The sequence below is a fragment of the Neofelis nebulosa genome, chromosome 7 (genome assembly GCF_028018385.1).
Source record: "Neofelis nebulosa isolate mNeoNeb1 chromosome 7, mNeoNeb1.pri, whole genome shotgun sequence".
Classification (NCBI taxonomy): domain Eukaryota; kingdom Metazoa; phylum Chordata; class Mammalia; order Carnivora; family Felidae; genus Neofelis; species Neofelis nebulosa.
Window position 1 is genome coordinate 131,284,430 of NC_080788.1, and position 26,274 is coordinate 131,310,703.

General features: G+C 37.9%; 1 long non-coding RNA gene across 3 annotated transcripts; it reads left to right on the top strand.

Moving 5' to 3' along the window:
• The first annotated feature begins 1,179 nt into the window (after nucleotides 1–1,179).
• On the top strand, nucleotides 1,180–25,203 carry LOC131517598 (uncharacterized). 3 transcript variants are annotated; one of them, XR_009264674.1, is made up of 4 exons: nucleotides 1,180–1,425; nucleotides 14,254–14,410; nucleotides 23,625–23,808; nucleotides 24,971–25,203. It is a non-coding gene; the product is annotated as an uncharacterized LOC131517598 (long non-coding RNA). The 3 variants fall into 3 exon arrangements; XR_009264676.1 differs by lacking the exon at nucleotides 14,254–14,410 and having other exon boundaries at nucleotides 1,195–1,425; XR_009264675.1 differs by lacking the exons at nucleotides 1,180–1,425; nucleotides 14,254–14,410 and adding an exon at nucleotides 22,196–22,895.
• Nucleotides 25,204–26,274: the final 1,071 nt, after the last annotated feature.

The following is a 26,274-nucleotide window of genomic DNA, read 5'->3' on the forward strand; positions in this document are numbered from 1 at the left end:
TTTTTTCATGTTTATCTATTTGTTTCGAGAGAGACTGTGTGTGTGAGCAGGGGATCGGCAGAGAGAGAGAGGGAGAGCCCAAGCAGGCTCTCCACTGTCAGAGAAGAGCCTGACCCCGGGCTTGAACACACAAATCATGAGATCATGAGGTGAGCTGAAATCAAGAGTCGGACGCTTAACGGACTAAGCCACCCAGACGCCCCAATACTGGAAATATTTCTTATACTCCTATGGGTTTCCCATATTTTCAAATATCTGCTATACAATAGACACTGACGATGATAAAATTACATATAATAACTAAAAGGATGAACTTCTTACCTCATAAGTCTCCTCCAACACCTCCTGCATCCCACATATTTTTGGAAGTTCCCGGTAAGTGTGCCACAGATGCCCATCAAAAAAGCCCACTAGATGCTGTGGTTGTTGGGTTGAAAGCCACTCTTTGGGAAAAACCTTTTCCCAGAAGCATTACGGCATCTTACATTTTGCTGTTCCGCCACTATTCCTGGGTAATTAGCAAGCTTTTACTTTCATGTCCCAAGATCACACATCAGCTTGTTCTCACACTAAATTCTCCATGAAATGCTGTGCTTTTTTAAATTAAATTCTGAGACATGATCGGGAGATACGCTCAGATGATAAAACCACACTTGGAAAATATGGTTCTCTCTAAAAATTCTATCCATGAGAGATGAAATAAATGTTTCCCATGGCAATTTCGTGCCGCAAGTACGATGATACAGAACACTGGTCCTCAGCCCTCACTGCCCATGAAAATCATCTGGGAGCTTTGAAAACTCCTGATCTCAGACCTCATCCCAATTAAATCGGATGCTCTGGGGGAGAGGGAGGAAGAGCAAGGGCACCAGGAGATTGTCAAGCTTCCAGTTTGTCAGGTGATTCCAAGGTGCAGCTAAGGTTAAGAATCACTGATGGATGTGCCATTTTATTTGTGACACAATTAAATACATGACACGTACCCGAACATGAGAGTGGAAAGAGCATATATTACACTTCTGGTATAATTGCTGAAAAAAATTTGACTTTAATTAAGGAATCATTAAATTTGACCCTCAGAGCCTCTGAAAAATTCAACTTAAAGAAACCTGGCTTAGCCATTTATTCACTCTCGTTTAATTAGATCCTATTCTTAAACAAATGCATGATATAGGTACAGCATATATTTTTATGAGAAAAAGATCTTCGCTCTTAACAGAGCTCAGCGTCCTGCCGATTTTTTCTCACTTCATGTCATAATCTTCTGTGACATCACAATTAATCCCTGTGGAGATGATTATGGAGACATAGAGAGGATTATGATTTCAGGAAAGTGATAAACAGCAGGCACAGAATAAGGCTTTCTTTTACTTCTCAAGGATTACCAGCTTGGTAACAGCAAAAGCCAAGAGGGGGGAGAAAAAGGTTCGTACAGAATATTATAAAATAGCATAAAACTATAGATTTGTCTCTTTTGTGAAAGCCAATTAACTCTTTAAACATTTTTTTGTCAATTGCATCAGCTTAATTACTTACTTAAACAGGGCATGTTTTGTCAGGTCAATCACATATTTTATTAGTATTGCTTTAAATTAAGATTCCAAATGTACCTTGCGGTTTAGATTTATCAGCATCATTATTGTGGATATTGGCTACCTGTGAATGTTTAGCTTCGCAAGCACCTCTGACTTTAGGACTTTAGAACAGCGATAAAATAAATTTGGCCTTCACAGAATATACTCATTTCCACTAAAGTTATCAAGACTTGAGTGATAAAGCAAGTGATTTTTTTTTTTTTTGTCATTTTCGTAAGCCCTGAAAACTTTTGAATGAAGATTCTCCCAGGGCCTTTAATTCCACGGAATGATATTCAAAGCATTATGTGCAAAGGATCTGCACCTGTACTTGTACTTAAACATTCATGCTATGACTTGACCCACAAATTTCTTCCGATATTATTCTCCATATTCAAGTATATAAAGTGAGTACCCTGAGTGAGTGGGGTGTGGCTCACAGTCTTATACCAAAAATGGCAGAAATAGGAAAAGCAGCGGTGAGGATCAAGGTTGACTGTCCAACGAATACATTCCCACCTGACTTTGCCACCTACCGAGTGTTTGCCAATAAGGAGGTTTGGGTAGCTACCATTTTTCAGAATTTTTATTTGTCTAGACTTTCATAGAAGATCCAACTAAATAGATAAGGGGACATAATTTACCAGCTCTGCCCAGCAGGAATTTAAATAAAAATCATGTTTTAAGCTCATAGAGGTTTTTGTTTTGTTCTGTTCTGCTTTTCAAAATTTCTCCAGGCAAGCAGAAGTGTTACTTAATAGTTTTACAAACTATACTCAGGCTTGAAGGATCCAAAACTGTCTACTTTGTCTGTGAGAAACTCTGAGTTATTACTCCTAGAAAGCACAAATGCTATAATCAATAAATGGTTAATTCTTTTCACAATTTTGGCATTGTTCTTTAGAAAATAAAAACAAAATGGAAAGTTTATAAACAACTTTAAGAACCTGTAAAATGGCATTTTGTGAGGCTATCTTTTGGAATAGGAAGAACTTTCTTCATAATTACCCAAACACAATTTTCACTCTGAAAGCTTTTTAGCTTTGAAAATTTCCTAAATTATAATTAATTGATTTAAATCTTGCCTTGATGAAAGAATCCAAGCAGATAAGATTAATTTCTTAGTCTCTAACTATCTAACTTACCCAAGAGGCTTTTCCAAAATGCTCAGCACTCAGACCCCCATCGATTATAATTTATATAAATGATCTGTTTCTCTGCAAAAGTACTGAGAAAGTACAATAGATACACAAATCAGTGGGCTGGTGGGAACATACAGACTCCACGTGGGCTATTATGAAAGCTGATTTAATTATTTCTTTTCAAAGTTTAATATGCAAAAAGTTAACTTCTAGAAATATTCAGACCATTGCCAGATGGCTATGAAAATTGTTTTTCATTAAATTGGACTGTTCAAATTTTCCAGGCCCATGAATCCAAAGACAGTTTAATCATAGTCAAGAGGGAATTGTAACTCTGGAAAACTAAGCAGAACCCTCCAGCCAGGGCTATAATGATAATTATAATGAAATAAGACCACATGATTGGGAATCGGCCTACAGGAAGGTAATTCTAGCCATCCAGAGTCTGACACGAGAGGTTTATCAAAGGCAAGGCTTGAGAAAAATTCCTAGATAGTCCACTGGAAAAGCAGGAAGAATCTACTCTCTTTAGGAGGGAAGTACACAGTGTCATGCTTGGGTTGTGCATGCCATTGAGTTGGGATTATGGCTTCTCATTTAATATTCATTTACCCAATCAAAGGAACATTTATCAAATGCCTCATTCACTACACAAAGTGTAAATACAAAGTAATGTGACTGATGTTGAAAATAATCTGCTGGATGAGTGATGTTTTCACCTGTGTTCTCATACAGAGTTTTCTGGGAGGTTCTCCAATTATCAAATCATTGGGAAATCCCTCTTTTTGCAAAGCATCTTCAGAATCAGTTCCCAAACAATGTAAGATAATGCATTATTATTTCAGATGCAGACATCTCAAAAACATTGTGACTGAAGTCTGTGGTTCGATGAGCTCTGAGAATTTATGATTAGCTTGCTGTAATGGGGATATGTGATGGCATTGCTTGGGGTTTATCATGGCATTCGTGTTTGTACAAAAATTAGGGATCCGGGGCATCTGGCTGGCTCAGTCAGTTGAGTGTTCCACTCTTGATTTCAGCTCAGCTCATGATCTCACAGTTTTGAGATCAAGCGCTGCATTGCAATCTGCACTGAGTGTGGAGCTCAGTTCTTTGGGATTCTCTTTCTTCTTCTGCCCCTCCCCCACTTATTCTAAATAAATAAATAAATAAACATTAAAAAAAAAAAAAAGATTTTCTCTGGGTACCTGGGTGGCTCAGTCAGTTAAACGTCTGACTTCAGCTCAGGTCATGATCTCATAGTTCATGAGTTCGTGCCCTGCCTGGGGTTCTGTGCTGACAGAGTAGATCCTGCTTTGGATCCTCTGCCTCCCTCTCTCTCGCCCCTCCCCAGCTTGCTCTCTCACTCAAAAATAAATAAACATTAACAAAATAAATAAAATGAAATAAATTTTAAAAAGATTTTCTCTCTCCACCTCATCCTCTGCCCTTTCCCTGCTCACACTCTGGCAGTATTTTACAAAAAAAAAAAAAAAAAAGATCTATTTTCACACACACACACACACACACAAAGTTCTACACTAAGGAAGGTCTTCTTTCTTTGCCACCAAGAAAAGATTTAAACAGATCTGATGCCTTCCCAACATTTACAACTATTAATCCCGCAGATAGCCTAGAGTGAACTAAATATCTTTGGTTATAAATATAGAGTTAATATAGAGTCCGTTTAATAACTTCCCAGATAATTTCAGAGTTTTTCAGACATTGGAGAGATACACGGCCTTCCACAAACAATTAAGAGTGAATACTTACAGCCAATGCATTGAATGGCTGCAGAGGGAGACAGGGCTCTGAAGCAAAAGGGGTACATCTTACCTCAGGAATACTGTGACACGTACAAAGACACTTCAGATTGTAACACAAGTATTCTCTTAGGTCTGCCGGTTAAAAGTTGTACCTGATCCTGGTACAAAAGAATTTGAGTCTAACAGAACTGCTATCTTTCAACATTCCTACCTATAAATATGGTACCATAATTCCCATTTAAAAATGATTCAGGGGCGCCTGGGTTGCTCTGCCAGTTAATCCTCTGACTTGAGCTCAGGTCATGATCTTGTGGTTCCTGAATTTGAGTCCCCGCATCAGGCTCCCTGCTGACAGCTCAGAGCCTGAAGCCTGCTTCAGATTCTCTGTCTCCCCTCTCCCTCTACCCCTCCTCCGTTCACAATCTCTTCTCTCTCTTTCAAAAATAAGCCTTAAAAGAACTACCATGTGATTCAGTCATTCTCAATACATGACTCTGTGGCAGCCATAAATATCTTCAATCATTATTATAAATATGCCACAAATAGGAGTAGCCACTGTGTTCTCAAGTCATGTTTCTGGGCGTTGACTTGTGGATAGCCTGGCAAACTTCCGGCTTATAAACATCTGACTAAAGGAGACCTGTTTCCACTAGCAGCTGGACTTTAATGTCCAGAAGCTTCGATTCAAAGGGATTAACTCGGCCCGATGACAATGTGATGACTCCATGCATATGTTTCCATTTGTTCTTTTCTGAAAGAGATTGAAACATACACTTCATTTGCAAATGTAAATACACTCAATGATTAAATGTCCCATTAGAATTTTCAGAGAAAAAGATAGGGAAAATTTTTCCTCGTGGTGATTTTGTACTTAGAATTGAGTGAGGTCTTGCTTTAACCAAAAACAATTGCTCCCTTTTCTAAATTTCATTGGGTAAAGCCCACAAATGGTTTAATTCACTAGTAAGACTTTTTAAAACTATTCTTGCATATGCAAAACACGAGTAAGCAGATGGATTTCATAGCAAGTTACACTATTCTTTGGATGCTTTTCTATTCCCTCAGAGAGACATAGTAGCTACATGTTCTATATGTGAAGAATACTTTATTTCTACAAAAATAACAACAATGAGGGTGACTGGGTGGCTCAGCAGGTTAAGCAACCGACTCTTGATTTTGGCTCAGGTCATAATCTCGTGGTTCGTGAGTTCTAGCCCCGAGCCAGGCTCTGTGCTGACGGTGTGGAGCCTGCTTGGATTCTCTCTCTCTCTCCCTCTCTCCCTGCCCCTCCCCACCCACGTTCTCTCTCACTCTCCAAAATAAACAGCCATTAAAAAAAACAAAAATAACAACGATGAAGATAGCTAAGATTTATTGAGCATTTCCTAATCAGCTTAATTGCATTATAGATATTATTTCATTTTATTCTGACAACCACATGGTGAGGTTGACATACTCATTATTTCCATTCATTCAGAGATGTGAAGCTTATAAGAGATTAAGTGACTTGCCCAAGGACACTGGAATTAAAGTCAGAGCCTTTAAATCCTACGTGCTACTTCTTTAAACTTTGCAACAAATATCAACTTGCATTTTAGCTAGTTTCTCTCCTGTTTCTCTAGTAAGATTAGACTGTCACTTCTCACGGGGGAAGATTTTATATTATGCTTCTTGGCATTCGTAGAACTCTAACAGCTCCTGGCTCTAGTGCTCAATGAATGAAGATAGAAATGATGAATGCATGAATGAATGAAGACTTAAAAATAATTAAATCACCTTTCAACCAAGGCAAAATTTACTGTTACTTTCACTTTTTCGTATAGATTTTTTTAATGCTTTAAATCTTTGCAGGAAAACACAGAAGGCTCATATTTTTGTTTTGAAAATACTTGAATGGTCTCAAAGGCACAGAGCTAAATGTTATCACTTGATTTGAGGATGATTTGTTTTCATTTGATGATTATTTGGAGTCCTTCCTCAGAGACAATTCACAGTAACCCTGGCTTCAATAAACACTAGGGAGGGACTTCTTGTAGTTTATCTAAATGGTGGGGGTCATTAATATGTTTGTTGATCTGTACGGGAGCTAAAATTTTCTAGTAATATCTAGTTTAAACCAATTTTCTCAGCACAAAGAGTGGGTACATTCACGGCTAAACACCACATCAGGTCTTTGCACTGTTAGTAATGACACAGATCCCATGGATTCCTGCATCCATGGTCCATCAGGTTGATAGAAAACTCTGCTCCACACTGTGCAATCATGGACATTTGTTCCCAGAAATGATGAAAATGATTTGATCATGAGTAGTTCTCAAATGCTTTAAAAAATTCTTACCTTTTTCATAGGACCATTAGGATTAGTGACCTTTAGATGATTTAATATTTGCAAAATACCCGAAGCTCCCTGAAGTACTATGTAAATATGAAAATCGCCCACAAGGAAGTCAATATATGTAAATAACCCATAAAAAAAAAAGATAGCTTGAATTAGGCACAAGAGAGGCTGTCCATTTACCTCATTTGAATAGAAACTGCAAACACTAATCCTAAACAGGATTTTTAAGTTTCAGTTATTTTTAAATAATCACTTAAAAAATGTCTTTTTTTAAAGTGTTTTTGAAGAGATGATGATAAAACTCTACACACAGGAAAAACTGAATCTGCTGTGAGATTAAAATCCAAAGGCTTTCTTTCTCATGAAATGATGCATGCCTTAAACTGATGTAGCACATCACTCAACAGGGGAGGGGACACGGCAGCCACCAAATATCAGCCTTGGTGATGACGGTTTACTTGGTTTATCCCTAAGGTTGTCAATTGCCCTACACCTCTCAGTGTTCAGACTCATTTGTGAGTTACAGTGATGGGAAATACTTGTCACAGCCCAGGAACTGCTTCTTGAAGTCACGCGGAAAGACATAATCAGCTAGAACCGGCACTCAAAAGTTTGGATGCTTATCTGCACTCCGCTCAGAAACAATCTGAATCGTTTTTGATACAATATTCTGACACTTCCCATTTAGATCTTGTTTGAAAGAGCAAGGGCAGAGGCAATCAAAAGTAAAATAAGAATGTGGGCTGGGAAGAGTAAATATTGAAATTTTATGAGCATAAAAGATTCAAATTAAATTTGTGGCGAAGTTCTGAAGAGTGACTTGATGGAAATTCTGGTTAGCTCTCACTGTAGCAAAACCATTTATGCATTTATCGGGTCGGCCTGCAAGGTGCACGTGTGATAAGGTTGGCAAAGATTCTTGTCGAGTCAGGCTCTCCTGTTTCTCAAGTGTCTAACTAGGTGGATCATCAGAGCTAAAACTCTTTTTCTCTTGTTCATTTATAAACAAATTCCTGTTTTCACAAGTGAGATTTAAACAGTACAGAACCTACAGAGCAAAGATAAGCAAATTCTCTCCTCTTCTTGACTTATCCTGTCCTCCTCAAACTGCTGATACTCCCTTCCTTGCCCAGAGTGCTCCACTCACTCCTTATTATAATGAAAATAAAGGCACACCTGGGGTTTGGTAAGGGACATCTCAGGATCCAGGCTTTCCTGAAATGTACCCTGTGGATATGTGGGAATCTTTAAAAGAGGGTTGGTTGTTTCTTCTTCTGCATTCCAGTACCTCATACCAACTAATCTTGATCCGATGGAAAGACCCAGAATTAGGAGGTGAGATCACTCTTTGAAAAGGAAAAATAATAGGAATCAGATCATCATGTATGCATTGACATATTGCAGAGGCATTTAGTTTAAGCAGTGGTTTGTAAATATTATGGGAAATGTTGGGGAAAAATAGCATGTGTTTGTCCCTCAGTGGCTGGAAAAAAAGGTATTTAATAAATTAATTAATTGTCTATTTATTTTTGTTGTCACTGTTTTGTTTTTCTTTGCTCACTCCTATAGCTTAGATGCCAAAAGAGTGGCACACAAGCGGTACTCAGTATCAGTCATATTAATAGAATCCAACAAATCCATAATAAAATAACAAAAACTAGCATCTCAATATAAATATAGAAAAGTAATAAAGGATACAGTTAGAAAAAAAAAAGCAGGGGATTAGTAAGATAGGTATTCAGCCACATTAATAATCAAAGATATCTGTCTTTTTTATATATATGTAAAGAAAACCTATTTTCTGCCTATCAAAATACCATTGACAAAAATACTAATATAATTTTGATGAAAATTACTGCCTAAAATGTACTTTCTGGGAAGCAATAATATTCATATCTAATGCAAAATCTTTAACATATGCATACCTTTGATATAAATTACACTTCTAGGAATTTATGATAAAAATAAGAGGGCATATATACATATTCAAGGATATAATATTTAATATTCTTTAATATTTAAAGGAAATGAATGTACCTATAACCTACATTACTATCACAAGATTTGGAATATATAAATATGGACATTGCTGTACACAAAACATAAGACATATCAATCAATGTCACTAGATGTTAACGATCTATCATTTAATCAAAAAGAGACTTACAAGGAAATAAATGTATATGTACACATTATCATATAAAAAGGTGCAAAGATTTTCAATACAATCGCAATAGTTTATATTTAAGTGTTTGACTAAAAGGTGACTACACCTTGATATTTTTACATCTAGTAAATATTTGAGAAGGTTTATATGCTACATTTATGATGGGATAACATTTTTATTTTAGAAAAATATATCCTTATAGAAACTTAAGAACTCAAAGTTCAATCAAGTTTACTCCAATCTAAAGAATCTATTAAGAAAAGAAACGCAATTTAAAAACTTACAGAAGAAGATTCGAAGAGTGACACACATGCATTTATTTTTGGTCATCTGAATGTCTGAATTGACTCTGACCGTGCACATAATTAGCTTTATATTTTGTTTGTCCCCCAGTAGATGAATGGATTCATCATGGCAACTTACTCAAATATCTTTATCAATAAGATTTTCTGCTTCTTTTGTTCTGTTTGGAGGTTCTTGCCCAGGATGAGATGGACTGATGAGTCAACCTAAGTGTCCTTTTACACTTGGACCGAATATTATTGGTCTTCTGTGAATTTTGGCAGCCTAAACTAACCAGTACTCTGGATGAACTAAACAAGTTGAGTGTCTGATCTATAAAGCTAAGGACACTGGTGGCGCTTTTACCACCAGAAGGCACTGTCAGCCTGAGAGCCCTGCTTCTCACACTGCCAGCAGCTCTTCCTGTAGGCTCTTGCTTCGTGTGGTGTAACTGGGCTATCCTTGCTGTTTCATAATTATCGGGGGACAGGTAGCTTTTAAATCTACACTATCTGTAGGGTACATGGCATAAAAGTCCTCCTGTGATGACTACTGCCCAGCCCACCCCTCCAGCCTCTTTCCTGAATATATCCTGCTTAGTTATTACAACTAGTTGAATTTTCCTATTTGCCATTTAGATGATTCCTGCAGCCTGTCTTAACCTCTACTTTCTGCTGTGCAACTTTCTCTGCTAGGTCTTTGTGGACTTCTTATGCCAAGCGATGACTGTGGTCTCACAGTTCACTGCACACAACCCTACTGACATATCACATTGGTACATATTGGTTTCCTTACCTCTCTGTCTACCAGATTCGGATTCCCTGGAAGGAAAAGCACCTATGTCTGTTATTAGCACTTCGTAGGACAATGGCAGACACTAACCACTCAAGAAGTGTTAAAACAGGAATGAACGAATGAATGATGAATAACAGCATAAATGAGTGGTAATAAAATAAAGAGATTATTCTCTCTTCAAGGATAAAATCATTGTGGCATTTAGTTACTCCATCTAATTCTGCTTTGAAGAAATGGTGCTGTAATTATGAAAAAAATAAAGTAATCAACACTCTTTTAACAAATGAAATGCAGCACTTTTTGACTTTCAATGTTTCATAATTACTGTATCTTTTACTATAGTTATTACAAATGTTTTAAGCTACAGGAACAAAATTAAAAAGAAAATCAAACAAATCCTGAGCAGATAATTAACACATTACTATGCCATAGCCATTCTCTCTCTTTCTGTTGTTTCTGTTCTGTTTCTGTTTCATCAGTACCTGATGTGTCAGGTACTGTTTTATGAGTTAGGGATACACAGGGAACAAGATCAACAAGGTTCATGGCTTCACAGTGTCCATGCTGGGGGAAAAGAGGGAAGCAATCAATGACAAATCAATAAACGTATTAACAGTAAGACTTCAGAACAGAATAAATAATGGAAGGACCAATATACTATGGTGTACATAAGTGATGGTAAATGGTGTTTCTGAACCATAAATGGTGGTTGGGAAGGATCTATCTAGAGAAGTAATAATGAAATTCCTGACCTGGACAACAGTGCCTAGAAACTTCTCTTTGTCTGCCTGATCATGACTTGGACTTCCTAGTCCCAAATCCATACCTACTTTGGTAATCTCCCCAAAACAATGCTGAGGCTGATTAAGAAAGAATTCCTCAGAAGACGGAATTTCAAGATTATACTTGCTCCTTATTTCATGGATCTTCCGGATGCTGTCAGATTTCAGGCTTGAAATCTGTCTTGACATTTCCTAGATGCATTTTTGTTTTGCCTTTCCACTAGTTAATTGGTGACATATTTGCTATTTTTCAGTGATTTGCCAGACCCATGGGCACAGTGGGATACTTGTCTTCTACATTTGTACTTCTCATCAACCAACCAACAAACAAACACCAAAAAACTAAAGCTGTTGAAATTGATGAAGCAAACCACAATGTCTCAAGCTTTAGAAAAAATGTTCCTGGCATATCAAATGGAATAGAAAATTATTTGATATTGTTAGTAAGCATTTTCTTGTTTATTTTGTGTTTAATACAATTGTCTTCTCCAACAAATGGATTATTTTCAAGAGACATCCTTTGTTGGACAGAGAAACTTTTGACAGTCTAATTTAGTGATGTTGCCATGAAGAAAACTTGAAAGAGAAGGCAGAAGCCAAGTGCAGCAAAATGACACCAAATGGCACATTTCCCATTGCTTTCAAAACAGTGTCTGTTGTCACATACCCCTACCAATCTCTCACACACACACAAAAGCAAAGCAAAACACAGAAAGGAAAATACACATAAAAAGAACAGGAAAGGCACACAACCAGGCATGCACACACACCACTGATCCACAGGTTTGAAGACTTTAAACCATAGTTTCTTATTTTAGCTTCGAGAAAAATGGTAGCCATCTTTAGATGGCTATTAAAGTTTGTAAGTGGTAAATCCTTTGACGATTTCTTCAATCGTTTCTTAGACAAGCCAAGAGCCTCCTGCCATCCCAACTCTAACACTTACAGATTTTTTTCTTCTTTCCCTTCATTTGGCAATTAATCACTCATTACCATGTCTGGCATCTCGAGTATTGATACCATGAAGTGTTATATAAATGGTTCATTTCCCTCGGCAGGTCTCCATACTTTAAGCACTCAGAGCTTCTGAGAGGCTTGAGTCACATTAATTGATGCTTCTCTATTTCCTTGTAAATAATTCAATTACTTGAACACAAACATACAAATATGCATGTAATTACAAATTTTAATAATTAATGAGGACAACAAAAGGTCGGGGAAGTCTTATCTGAAGAAGCAAACACTTAAGACCAGCTGAGCGGTTGTAGAAAGCACATTTTAGCAAGGCTGAAGAGCAGGACGTAAATCCAGGAATCCCAGGATAGCTGATGATTACAAACCAACAGGGAATCTTGGAGACATAATCTGGAAGAGAACACAGAAGCCACATTATACAGGTGTTTGTAGGACTTACTACCTAAAATTTGAATTTCATTCCAAGTATTAAAAGATAAATGAAGCACATTAAAATTTGGAGGGATTTTATTTGAGCAAGCATTGACTCCAATCAGGCAAGACCAAACAGTAGGTAGGAGAGCTTTACCCACAGAAGCTAGGGGGCAAGTTTTTTTTTTTTTAATTTTTTTTTAAGTTTATTCATTTTTGAGAGAGAGAGACAGAGGGTGAGCAGGGGAGGGGCAGAGAGAGAGCAGGAGACAAAGAATCTGAAGCAGGCTCCAGGCTCTGAGCTGTCAGCACAGAGCCCAAAGCAGGGCTTGAACTCATGGACCCTGAGATCATGACTTGAGCCGAAGTCAGAAGCTTACCCAACTGAGCCACCCAGGGGCCCCAAGGGACAAGGTTTTTAAAGAGAAGATGGGAGCAAAGCAAGGAAATTATTTATGTGACTATAGCTTAAGTACTTGCATTATTTGGGGAAGTGAAGTTCATTGTTAGTGATTGGTTTTCTTCTTAACCTTGAGTTATTTTTAGGAATTGTCTCTGGCTTAGGTTCTAGTTTACTTATGTAGGTGACCAAGGTGTTACAGCCACCTCAGTGTAATGCCTCCTTGTTTGATTACTTTAACAAAAATATAATGGAGAACCAGGAAAAGATGTTATGGAGGAGAGTAAAATTTTATATTGTTAAAATGATGCCACATTATTTTTTTCCCTTGACCCAAGGTCTCACGATTCTCTTCTTTTTTACATTGCTTCCAGATTAACCAACTTGAAATACAATTTCTCTTTCACTCTCTTCAGAATTATAATCACAACCACTGCACTAATGGAGAGCTTGCTGTGTGCATCTCACATATATTTTCACATTTATCCTTTATTATCACCATAAAACTCTGGTGATGGAGAGATTAATACTTCCACTTTAAAGATAAAGAAACTCAGAGCTAGAGAAGTTAAATAGCCTGCCGTATTTACCTGGGTTTGCCAACTCTAAAGCTCAGGGTGGAATACTGTCCACTATCTTCCACAAACCACACTGTTCTCCTGTTACCACCTCAATCACGTTTGAGCTCATAAATGTGTCCTATTGGAATACATTCATAAACGCACATAACTCTCCCTCTATTCCCATCCAACAAACTGCAGTTGATCTGTTTCCTTTACCCACTCGTCCCCATCTCCAAACCACTACAGAACATGCTTATTCTACCACTTTTTGTGATAATTTACTAGAAAGACCATTGGTCGGCAGGAAAGTTGAGTTTTCATTCAGAATTCTCCACTTATTGGGCCTCACTGAGCCTCAAAAAGTTAAGGTTAGAATGGTAATCTAACCTACCCACCAGGAATGGAGTGAAAATTAAATGAAGTGTTGAACATAGAGGGTTTTTTTGACTCAGAAAAGGACTATGTAAATGTACATTTTATTTTATATATTGTTTTAGACCCTTTCTGTGACCAGTAACGATTCCCCCTACCCTCCATATATCTAAATGCCCTCTCCCAGACTGAGACAAAGGGAACACTATGGACGCAGATATTCTCCTTGATCTTAACTACCATATTCCTTTTGTGCACTATGTTCATACCTAGTTAAGAACAAATTGTTATACTGTCTTGTACTTTCCATACGTGTATTCATGCTTGGCTATCATTGACGCAGAGTCAGTACAGGATCTTATGGTTTGGAATCCTGACTCAAACAGTTAGCTGGAAAACATTGGCTAAAAACTCTCCCAGCCTCATGTTTCTCACCTTTAAAATGGGGTTATTAATTCCATCTTCCTCTTTAAGTTGTTGTGAACTTTAAGTCAAGAGAAGTATGGGTAATGCAGTGGTTGCCTTCCTTTCCGTTAACTATTACTCTTACCTTCCTTCTTGCTATAACTGGTGTAGTGCCTCATTTATTTTCGTGTTCCTCAAAATCATCAGTTTCCTGGAAGTTTAGTTAATGTCTGTTTGCTAAATTAAATATGTCGTCTATTCCTTTGGACTTCTCTATGCAGTGTATCCACGTTAAGCAATTGGACTGACCCAGATTTTCTAGAAGAGCAATTTCCACTCAACCTAAGATAAACCCCAGCCAAGCTTCCTCACGCCTTAGATGAAAGAGGTTGTACTTTGTTTTGTCAACTGATGCCATTTCACACAGACCAACAGCAGGTATAATTTACTTTGAAGAAGTCCTATCAGTGGTTATCACGATATTTTTGTGTATTTCATAATTTTAGGGGCACCTAGGAGGCTCAGTAGATTAAGTGTTCTACTCTTGATTTTGGCTCAAGTCATGGTCTCACAATTCATGAGATTGAGCCCTGAGTCAGGCTCATGCTTTGCATGGAGCCTGCTGAAGATTCTCTCTATCCCTCTCCCCACCTCCCTCTGCCCCTCCCCTGCTCATACTCTGTCTCCCCAACAACAATAATAATAATAATAATAATTTTAAAGGTCAGCACTTAAGGCTTGTTTTTCATGGAATATAGAAATAGCCCAGCTGAAAAAGTTGAGTTGATAATTGTATTTATTTATTATTTATGTATGTAGGTATGTGTTTATTTATAGATTTATTACTGATAACTAGAGATTGCATGGAAGAGTATGTGTCTTTTTTTTGAAATGGTAAAGAAAGCAAAGTATGGAATTGCTCCCCAGTAACTAAGTGAAGAATGCACCTGCAAATGACTTAGTTTGCCATCTTTAATCTCTGAATGGTTTTAACTAGATATTAATTAGTGTATCATGTTAAATTCATTACACACTTTATGAATATCTTGAATCCTCTTACCATAAGTAAATAATATAGAAAGCATAAAGGATAAAATATTAAGTAATTTGGACAAAGAAGACTTTGGAAAACACTTTACAATAAACTTATATGCCTTTGGAACTATATTAATAAAATTAAGAGGGTTTAATCATGCCGATTCTTGTTTACATTCAAAGGATTAAACTCACTGGTGGATTTGAGAATGGAGGTTTTTTAAAGGACAATGTGAACATAATTTGGCCTTTAGCTAATTTGTAATTGAAAAGTTCAATTCATTAAGCAGATTTGTCTTTAAAGCTTATGTGACAGAGCCTATCATTACTTTAGAATTTCACAGAACACTGAGGTCAACTGAGCCAAGGAGTTCTTTCAAACTTTTAATTTTTAAGTATGCAAATATGTTGGAGACTTGAAGCGGAAGTAGAGGGGAACATCAATTTAACTTCCTCTGCTACAATTCTCTTGTCCCTTTTCCTTTCCTTCTCTCTGTCTCTGCTGTTGTCTTCTTCCATCTTACCTGCAAGTAATTCTAGTACATGGAATAGACTGGCGGAACAGAAATAGAGATCCCAGAGCTTACCAAGTCTGTCTCAGCCTTACAAACATGAGTCCAGTGGGAAGGGTAACTGATTCAGCCTGATACTAGAGTCTGAGACCGAAGGCCAGTGCAAATGCTGTTCCCTGAGAATGGGTTGGGAGGTGGGGTAGAGATGTGGTCTGCTCCATAGCTATGTGACACTGGGCAAGTTGTTTTACCTCTCTCCACTTCCATGTCCTCACCTATAAAGTGAAGATAATATCGATGCCTACTATAGGGATTTTGTGAATGCGTATTGAATAAGACCATCTCAGTAACCACTTAACCCCATGCTCTAAGCAGTGTGTGGTCAATAAATGTTTGCTGTTATGAGGACATGCTTTTTTGTATTATTAATATATAAGATATATAGGTAGGGAGTATAAGAGATATAAAGAGGGAAATTTTAGAAAACAAAATAGCCTGGTAAGAAGAGTCAGATTAAAATGGTAGCATCTCTAACCATCAGCATCGCTATCTGGAAAATGGGAATAATTATAGTGTCTACTGTTTTAAGAATTCATTGAAACACTGCACCTAAAGCATTTAGTCTGGTGCCTTGCACATGATGAACACTTGAAAAATGGTGGCTGTTATGATGACAACAGTAGTAAATAAAATGACATAGAGTCGGGGTTAGCAGTGGAATGACCTGGTTGCAATGTACAGGCTAGAGACGGGGACATTTGGAACCAAATGACAAATGAGTCATGGAGTCTTACAAAATCATAAAGAAAATTGTGATACTTCTTTCTCTCCTGAAAACCCTGTAAGCCCTTCCCATCGCTGTATCTTAGTGCTCCTTAAACGTGTCACTTAGATCCTATTTCCACATATGTTATTATATGGTATGCCTCCTACTTGATCGTCTCATAAGGAATAATGTGCAAGCTAGGACGTGCTGGCACCTGAGTTATGTTTTTCCCAAATACATACAAAAACAAATTTGTAACTATCAAATTAAAAATGAGATCATCACTAAAAAACCCAAATATTGTGTTGTGATAGCGTATGGTCCATTTTCAGGAAACGTTGAAACTAACACATGTTAATTACCACCATTGCTGCTACAAGTCAGGAGGTTCTGGGAGTAAGAACGGTCACACCGATTTCAGTTATTTCAGTTTGCTTGTCTACTATGGTTGCTTGTTGGTTCTCCTCAATCCCTAATCCCTCTACAGTTAGTCCAATCCTGGAAAGCTTTTCACCTGATACTCATGACAAGGTGATCCAAGAGCTTAACATTTTACAGACAGCTCAGACACTTCAATAGATTTTTCCTATCTCATTTCTTGTGCATACGTGTTGTGTATTTTATTATATTAATGTTGTGCGTAGTGTGTGCATGTGTGTTTATTCAATATTATAGTATATTATATTAATTTTGCACAGGCTAATGAAAATCAGGATGTGATATTTCTAAGTCTAAGCCTTAGGTCTCCACAGAAAACTCAGGTAAAGTACTGAAGTTAGTATTTCTAAAGACAAACTTCTACCCCTAGTAGCTTCTTTCTTACCCCCCCCCCTTTTTTTCCTCCTTCCTCCTCCCTTAATATCTCTTGAAAATGGAGGTAAAGTTGAGTCATTCAGCTCAAGTGGTCCAGGTAATTTACTCACCTTAATACTTCACTTGGAGATAGAGACTATTAATTGTTACAACTCTGAGTAGTTGAGAGATAAGAAAGATGTACTGAGGAAAGGATGGACGTAAAATAGCTCATTAAAGCATCCTCATCCGCCCTCCCCTTTCTGAGATTCAGGGAGCTTTTATGATCCACCTGTGTGATTCTCATCATCACGCTAACCCGGCGATTCCAGGACGACAGAACAGTCCCCTAGACTCCCTCTGAGCTTTGGGTCAGGTTTTTCATTTCACACATCATTCACCTCCTCGCTCCAGTGATCCTGAAGAGCCAATAACCCACCTGATCCTGTGTGCACATTAGCGCCAATCATTTAAATGCATACTTTGGAGAGGTGGAGACTATAATACGAATTCCTAAAAAACATACACACTGGGGACTTTTATAGTGGATTCTCTTAGAAATCACCTCAGAAAGTGATAAAATTTCAAGCCAGAAAACAGAATAGTTTATAGGTCCTGACCAACCTTCACGATTACAGTAATGATTCCTTGGGTGAGCTTCTCTTTTTGTGCTCATAATATGGAATTGAACTTGAGTTTACATTAAACAAACATTATTTTCCTTAAGTAAAAAAGATCTTCTTCAGTCAAGTTGGCTTAATGTGGCAGCCTATCGGAGAACAAGGAGAATCCATTTTTACCTGTAAATTGGTCCTTGTCTCCAAATATCCATATGCTCTAATATTCAAAAGTGAATATTCCCAAATTTGGTACTTTCTACCTGACACCAACACAAATAGCTTAAAATTAAATAGAAAAAATACGCATAATACTTTAAAGTCAGCAACCTGAAATTGGGTCAGTTTGTGATTTAAAAGGAAAGTAAATTAATAATTGAACATTGATGAGATTTTTTTGCTCCCATTAGAAGCTTTTCTACTCCTGTGTTAGGTTAACAAACAATGATTACATGTTTGGGGCTGCTATAAAATATTAATTAGCTGGAAAAAATAGAAGATTTGAAGAGAAAGTAATATCAGCCACATTTTGACCTTAAAATCGCATTTGTATTTGGGTGCATAATGTTAAAAGGACATTACTCAGTAGCAGAACCCTGTGTTTATTTAGGAATTGGGTGACTGTTTTTTTGTTTGTTTGTTTGTTTGTTTTGTTTTGTTTTTATGGAATCTCTTAACCCTGGGTAATGAATGTTGATTAGACTAGGGAACCAATCCCAGTAAAGCCAACTCAATTATAGCTATTGGTTTAAGCAGGAGAGTTCGACACTTACTTATAAAGAGGGGAGGGGTTATTCTGGAAAGGGGAAATAATAGGAAAATTCTCCTTCCCTTAAAACTGATACATGAAAATAGAACACATTTCTTCCTAACCTTGGATATTAAAGTTCATAATGTGATGTTTGGGGCTTGCAGTCATATTATGAACACATTACTGAGCTACGATGGTAGAATAGTTCACCTCCTGATTATATTTTCTCATGAGATAATACATTTCCTATTGTTGAAGTCATTTGTAGTAAGATTTTCTGATACCTCAAACTGAAAGCATGCTAATATCTTTAACTTCAAGATTTTGGATCGTGTTTGTGTTAATCAGATTGAGCTGAATAAGCCAAAGTTTATTTCCATCCACATAAATTTGGCCACATTTCAGTGGATTTCCAGGTAAACTCATCGTATTGCTTAGGGATTCTTTATTTTTAACATCTTAAGGTCCTGCAATCTCAACACATGATTCCCAGGGTTACTTAATGAGAAAAAGAGAGAGATAGGGCACTACCTAAAACTTTCTACTGCCGCAAAACGATGGTGACTTTCATTTAGTCCATTAGCCAGAGCCAGACACATAACTCAGAACATCCACAAGAGACGGGGAAGTGTAGGAAACCTCTTGGATATTCAGTGAGCTTTTAAAATCCTCTGTCACAGTGAACATGGTCAGGCTATAGAGATGCTAGATGTCAGGATTGGGGAATTCACTATTCTTACTATATAAGAACAAGAAGGGACTCTCCTGATTCCCTTTAGTTCTCACTTAGTTGGAAAAAAATTTAGATTTAACTTAATTCAAGAGAAATAGTTTTATAAGAGCTAGAATAGGAGAAAAGGCAAACTGTAGGGAACCACGCATGTGTGTAGTAGACGGTCCCTAATGGGGCAATGGTCCAGAGCATGGACGCTGAAGTTTGATGGACCTGTGTCTGTACAGAGCTCATTTATGTGCTAAGCTGTGCAGCTTAGAGTTTCAGGGTGAGCTTGAATTGCTCAAATGTGCTTCGTTCATCGAAAAATGCACAATGTATGATCAACCTTATTTTGCTTTGTGGTACAGTAAGCATGAGTGTTAAGTGAGTCCATCAGTGACCTGAACAAAATCTTGAGAATCCAGTATGGCATAGTCATTTCTATTGTGTGTTTTTCAACACACCAGGCAATTCTCAAATTCTCAGTGGGCACTGCCAAGGTGTCCTATGAATTTAATGCAATTCTGACTCTATCTCCTTAGAGATAGTGTCATATCCTACAGGTTAAGTGCTCGGTCTCACAGCACTGCTCCCACTTCAGACACCAATTCCAAGTCCAGGTGTCTATAAACTGCTATAAATGGGAAGTTCCCACATGCCCCTTCTTTGGGTCCAATTAATTTGCTAAAGTGGCTCAAGGACTCAGAGAAACATTCACTTACATTTAGTATAAAGGATGTGATAAGGGATACAGATGGATAGTTCGATGAAGATGTACATAGGACAAGGTTCAGAGGGTCGAGAGTCCTAGAACGTCCCCCGCTCCTGGAACCATGGTGCACAATGCTCCAGACGCATTCACCAACTTGAAGCTCATCTTTTCTCCTTGTTCAAGAGATTTTATAGATCTTTAATCTCCACCCCATCCCCCTTTCCCAGAAGTCAGTGGGCAGGGTTGAAAGTTCCAGCTCTCTAATCACTTAGTCTTTCCGGTGACCAGCCCACTAAGGCTATTTAGTGGTCCTGTCCTAAGTCACCTAATCATCATGAGCTAAGGTGTAATTGAAAGGAACTCATTATGAATAACAAAAGACTCTCCTACCACTCAGGAAATTACAAGCATTTTTGGGAGCTTTGTGCCAGGAAGCTGGGACAGAGACCAGCTTATACCACACTATCCTATGTGAAAGGAGCATTTTCTTTTATTCTCTAAGCTTGCTATTCAGTATGCATATATTATAACTAAAGTGCAGAATAAGTAAAACGAATAAATGTGTCATTTTACAAATAAAACAGGGCATTCTTTCTTAAGCAAACTTTTTTCTTCTCGCTGTCCATGTTTGGTATTTTATAATAATGCCACAATTTTGTTAGTGGAAAGAGGGTAGAAAAGTCAATTAAGTATATTTACGCTTATATTAGGCAATTACAGTAAATGTAATGCCATACCAATAAGCATGGGTGATTTTCTTAGGAAAGTCTTAGATTATAAATTCTTCTGCATTGTATTTCCCAACTCTCTGCAGTACATCCATAAGAAATAATGCTAGAGAGATTCTGTGATATTGATGTTTTAAGTGCATCTGGCATAAACAGCACCCCTATTATTCAACCATAATTCTGTCAAAACTTGCTACTGTTAAAAAAGAGACAATATACTCTAAATGGAGTCACTTGTGCTGAACCCCACATCACTAATTTGAGACTTACTCCTTAACTCAATTACAATTTCAGCCCCTCCCAGAAATGGAATCTTAAACCAGTCCATTTAGAATTACCTGGTCAGCACTAGTGAGGTAATCTGTTTGATGGACCCTGTGGTCCTCTAAAGGAAAGTGACCTTGCCACAATCAGTTCTTTGCTAGTATAACTTTCTTGCCCCACCTCCTTCTGCTTATAAAAATGTTTCATGTTGTGCAGCTCTTCAGAGCTCTTTTCTCTTTGCCATATGGGATGCTGCCTGATTCATGAATCCTTGAATAAAGCCAGGGAGATCTTTAAATCTTACTCAGTTGATTTTTTTTTTTTTTTACACTACACTTTCCCATTTTAAATATACAATGAACAAGAATAGCTTGGGTATAAAAGACTATTAATCCTTACATGTCACCAAAGGCAAACTTCGGCCTTTAATGAATTGCATTTGCATCATGGTGTGTGTATGTGCATCCATGTGTGCATGCGTGTGCGCGTGTGCACACGTGCGCACATGCACGTGTTTCATGCCGGTGTGGTGAATTGGAAGAAGAGAGGAAGTAGTGTTTTCTTGTAGCCAGCTCTCCATTCATTCACCAACTCCTAATGAGCACTTACTGTGTACAGAAAATTGGGCTAAGAGAGCAAATACGTTCTGTGTCTGTAAAAAGTAAAGTTTAGCTGCAAAGATGGACATTAAATAAATAAACTCAATAAAGTATGATCAGTGTCATGGCATGTTAACATGTTCAATGAATATTTACCTGATGATATGACCTAGTTTAAGTGAGTTAGGGAAGGCTTAAGGGCAGAACAGATACTTAACTGAATAATGAGTAGGAGGTAGATAGGAAAAAAAAAAAGTGGGAAAACCATACCCATACATCAACGCATGCCTTCTTTTATTCTGAGATTTTAGTTTCTGCATTTTGTTACATATGTGTGTGCTCCGGCCTTTTTTCGGTCACATTGGATTCTGATAAATAAGTACATGTGTGCTAGTTGTGGGACCAGGAAAAAGTTTTTAACCAAGTAGATATCCTTGATTCAAACTGTTAAATTGATATTAGTTAAAACATCAGCTAACCGGGTGCCTGGGTGTCTGAGCATCTGACTCTTGATTTAGGCTTAGCTCACGATCTTGCAGTTAGTGAGATCGAGCTCCCCCATCGGGCTCTGCAGAGACAGTGCATCTCCTGCTTGGGATTCTTTCTCTCCCTCCCTGCCTCTCTGCCCCTCCGCTGTTCATCCTCTCTCTCTCTCTCTCTCTCTCAAAATAAGTAAATAAACACTAAAAAAATTTTTTTCAGTATAAATTAGCATATTGATATATTAATTAAAAGCAATTAACATATTAATTAAATTTTACCTCTGCTTGTGTTCGGTGGACCAAAAGAAGTAGATGCCAGGGAGAATGATCAGCAGGAGCAGACGGACTAGGGGAGAAGCATAGACTGAAGAATGTGGACTGATTGATGAAGCAGAGCATCCATTGTGCATATGTACTGACCCACTGGATTAGAGAGGGGGCAGAGTGATGAGGGCTGCAGTAACAGTAATGCCCACCAACAGCTGGATATTGCTCTCGAGTAACACACAAACACCCATTCACGCCTAGTCTTTGTTTTGATCTTTATGTCAAGACACCTTCAGTCCAATATCTCAACCTCTTACACAGCGTAAGACATGACATAATGCATTTCGTATTCCAAATCTACCATTAATTATTGCTGAGGCTTTAGGCATGACACTGAAAGCATCTTTGCCTGGTGCAAGTCTTTCTTCTATGATACAAAATATTCATGTTTCTCTCAAACCAGAAAAATGAATGCCCGTTCCCTTTGTAGAATAAATTATGAAATTCACTTTATCATTCATTCTTTCCAGTGGAGCTCTTGTTATCTGATGCAACCAAGAATCAATAATAAAGAAATGGTGGGTATTTGTTATAATGTCCTGAGGCTCAGCATTAGTGACAAGGATATTTCTAACTACCAACTAATAAATGGATCTTGATTTAATGAAATTTGTGTATTAAGAGTGAGTCCTGCTTTTTTCTATTGAGAAGCCAATTTTATTTACTCAGTAAGCAATAGTGAGAGACTACTGCACATTGGAACTCCAAAACAAATCTGATAAAACCTTACTCATACAAAGTTGGCCGCTAGAGACATAAAAATTCACAGTCCAGTGTATTACTTTAACTTACATGCACGTGTGATTCTATAACAGCACATCTGATCCTCACAATAAACTTGTGGGTTAGATTAAGGCAGAAAGTTCACGTAATTTGTCTAATTGCCTGGAGTTTGTAAAATTGGTGTTTAAATCTTAATCCTTCACTCCAAAGTGTGTGTTTTTCTCAATAAGTTCTGATTATTTGAAAGCTAAGAATCAATGGATACATATGCATGCATCCATAAGTAGACCTGTATAATTCAAACCCATTTTGGTCAAGGGTCAGCAGTATTTTTAAAAGTTTCTTATATGCATATTCAAATTCCCTGATGTACTCCTTCAACTAAGGTGCATATATCAATACATACATGTTATCCACAAAACCACAAACTCAACCATGGTATAGGGGGTCTCTCTCCAGAAGGGTTTCACCATAAGCCACATACAGGGTCATATCCAGTCTCTTCTAAGAGCCTACAGGCCCTGGTCTGACCCTGAATCACCAGTCAGGACTCCTCTCTTCCCACTGTGGTTTCCAGTTTTTATTCTGTCACTTTCTCACTCATACAAATTGATGTGCCTCCTTCCTAGGGTCCTGTTCTGTCAACCAAAGGGGATTCGATTCGATCTGTCCTGTTCATGTCATGAAATGCTTCATTTCACCTTTCCTCAAAGCAATTGATGCCAGCTAGCCCTAGACCTCCACAATTAAGGGGACCAGCAGGAAGCATTCTATTAGTGATCGTTGGAAGGAATAAGGATCAGCCCCAAAGTGGTATGTGGTCACCAACTCTAGACAGAGAGTTTTGGATAATTTTATGCCTCACCTGCAATGAACTTGTATCATCTATGTCTTAATAGGAATATTGGGTGTTCCTTTATGCTGTAAATGTAGTGGTACACGTGGAAACATCCCAGTCTGAAAATAACACGCCTGGACCAGTCGTTGGCCCGAATAAGATCATCATAAATGTGATGGTAATCAGGGTGAAGACCAAATATGTTGCTGCTAAAAGCTGTCCCAAGATTGCATACAAAAGTTCTGTTGTTGACAAGAAAGCAGTTTTGCAACAATATCAGGCTGGTGGTGGCATAACTTTGCTGCACTCTTACCTTGCCAGCCACTCATTCCTTTTCCGACTGAATAGAAATGATTGTGTTTCTTCCTCACGTTTGCCTACTCCTGTTTCTTGCCTCCATTTACATTATGTATATTTTAGTATGCAGTTGGCAATTGACTGCTTAGCAACTATAAAATTATTTTGGAGAAGAATCTATATCAAAAAGGCAACTTTCAATAATGTAGTGCATGTCCTTGGAAAACTAATTTTAATGGAAAGAGATGTTCAGCCAATACAGATATGCTAAAGAGTATGAACATACATTTTAGTATATCTACACATAATAAAAATGGGAAATTAATCTTTACGGTCCTTGTTTTAATTATTTTTCTGAAGAGGTATCCTATTTATCTATTGTTTGGCTCTTTTCCTAAACCAATACTATTAAGTTAAGAATTATTTCTTCTTAATCATTACAAACAGTTGCTACATTTCCTTTTTGCAGTATGCTTATTTATTTTTATTGTAGGAAAAATAAAGAGTATGTTGTAGTACAATGACATTAAGTCATTCCAAAATTTTCTGGTTGTGAAGATTCACAATTATGCACATTACAGCATGCCTAAGCATGTATGTGCAGGGGGTGAGGGGGGTGGGTAAGAGTGACAATTCTGCATTTAAGAAGACATACTGGGAAGGTATAGTATATAATATACAAAGGGGGGAAGAACATGTACATAGGGGAGCAAACAGAATATACAGTTATTTTAGTTTTCCCGCAGCACCTTTTTTTTTCTAGGAATTTAATTTTTCTCCCCAATTTCATTATTGAAGCAGGAGTAGCCATATCACACCATGTCTTCCTTTCTTGGACAGAGTTAATTGATCTTCTAGTAAGACACAGGCTTCAAAATTGGCTGGTAGTAGCAACACCCAGGCCACCAACACCACTGAGCCACCCCAGATGGTTGGTTCAGTGGTTGGGAACCAACCATAAGCTGAACTTGTGAGACACTTCATCAAGATTTCTGCACTTGAGCCAAAGAAGCTGGAGTATTAACTCCTTGGATGTTTCAGTCACAATATGTGCAATAAAGAAACCACCCACAGCCATGTTTTCTGCTTCATGAACTTAAATGGGGGAAGATATTCTACAACTGAAAGGGGCTGAGAAAAGAGATGCTTGCAAAGGAGCAGAGAAAAATAGAGAAAAAGTCCTAACATTGTTGGAATCCTCGGATCCCTTAATTTCTGAAGCCCAAATACTTTCCTTTCATTGGTTTCTGAATTCAAGAATCTCCTTAATACATTCCTCCTTTTTGAGTAAGCTAGTTTGAATCGAATAGCTGTTACTTTGCCCAAACATGTGTTAATTATACTGTATGGTACCGAAGAGTTGCCTGGCTCAAAAGTGCAGCAAAGTAGCCTGGCCATTTCAGCCTCACCAAAGGGCTGTTCAGGTCATGATCTAATATTGGGAAACACAAAGATCACTGTGAAAGCCTCACTAATCAGGGGATTTAATCCAAATTGTGTGGCACCACTGTTCTGTTGCACCTGCCTTCTCAGGACCATGGTTAGCTGTCCAAACTGCAAAAACACTTTGTATGGCAGAAGCAGGGAGTAGTTCTCAGACTACATTAGATGCCCACTTCATTCAAAGAACATACAGGCCAATAAGACAAAAGGCAGACTGAATAATACTAGGTCAAGATGATTGACTTCCCACACTTCCATAGAGCTGGCTGCTGTATTATCCTACACAACTCTTTATCAATAATCTTTACTCTGTTCCCCTCTCTTCTCTGACCCAGGCTTGGTTATCACAAGAGTTAACATTCTTTCCTGCCCTATACACGTAGTCAGGAATATGGAAAAATAAAATGAGTCAGGATCTGGGATTTTCTGAACCAGAACACATCACCTTTTAGGATCTATGACTTCAGAGTTCAAGGTAGACAAGGGTGTATATGTGGGTCCCTGCTTTCCTTCCATCTGCATTAGAGGTAGAATGAGCTTATGGTGGTTGAATCACCAAAACTACTGAGTACATGCTTTTCTTCTTTGAGAGACAGAGACAGTGTGAGTAGGGGAGGGGCAGAGATAAAGGGAGAGAGAGAATCGTAAGCAGGCTCCCTGCTGTCAGCATGGACCCCAACGTGGGGCTTGAACCCATGAAA